This window comes from Ipomoea triloba, chromosome 16 (genome assembly GCF_003576645.1).
Source record: "Ipomoea triloba cultivar NCNSP0323 chromosome 16, ASM357664v1".
NCBI lineage: Eukaryota > Viridiplantae > Streptophyta > Magnoliopsida > Solanales > Convolvulaceae > Ipomoea > Ipomoea triloba.
In genome coordinates, this window is record NC_044931.1 from 7,942,028 (window position 1) to 7,943,223 (window position 1,196).

The window sequence follows — 1,196 nt, forward strand, 5'->3', positions numbered from 1 at the left end:
AACGGTTAGCCCGGTACCGCGACTACGCTTTATCCGTTATGGGATCGTTTGACGCTTGCAGAGCCGAGCACATTCCACGGGCCGAGAATGCGGATGCAGACATGTTATCCCGACTATCGCACGAGGCTCCGGAATATATATCGAAGGTCGCCCGGGTGGAAGAGCTGCAGACTGCTTGCGTGGATGCGCTTCCCGTGATACCGGTCAATACAGAAACGGATGATTGGATCACCGACCTCCGTTCATATTTAGAGACCGGGACCTTACCAGAGAATGAGCAGAGAGCCAGGAAAGTAAAGCTGCGAGCTCCTCGTTTCCAGATAGTCGACAATCGCCTTTACCGGCGGTCTTATGGAGGGCCGCTGATGAGATGTCTAACCCGCTTTGAGGCCAAACTCGTGATGGCCGAGCTGCATTCCGGACTTTGCTCTGCCCATCAGGGGGGCCGGGCCTTGGCAAGAAGAATAATGCTGATCGGCTACTATTGGCCATCGATCCAATTAGACTGTGAGGCACTAGCAAAGTCGTNGATTGGATCACCGACCTCCGTTCATATTTAGAGACCGGGACCCTACCAGAGAATGAGCAGAGAGCCAGGAAAGTAAAGCTGCGAGCTCCTCGTTTCCAGATAGTCGACAATCGCCTTTACCGGCGGTCTTATGGAGGGCCGCTGATGAGATGTCTAACCCGCTTTGAGGCCAAACTCGTGATGGCCGAGCTGCATTCCGGACTTTGCTCTGCCCATCAGGGGGGCCGGGCCTTGGCAAGAAGAATAATGCTGATCGGCTACTATTGGCCATCGATCCAATTAGACTGTGAGGCACTAGCAAAGTCGTGTGAACCCTGTCAACTTTACGCTCGAGTCCCAGGCAGGCCGGCCACCTTTTATCACCCGGTCAGTTCTGCAATACCATTCGCCAAATGGGGGGTAGACATCTTGGGACCTTTCCCGCAGTTGACCGGTCGACGCCGCTTCATAATCGTTGCTGTGGACTACTTTTCGAAATGGGTAGAGGCCGAACCACTAGCGACGATTACATCTCAGCAGTGCGCTCGGTTTATATGGCGAAACGTGATCTCCCGCTTTGGAGTTCCAGTCCAGTTGGTGACCGACAACGGAAGACAGTTCGAGAGCGAGTATTTCCAAAATTTCTTAGCAACGGTGGGCACCAGGTCGCTCCGTTCTTCCGTAGCAT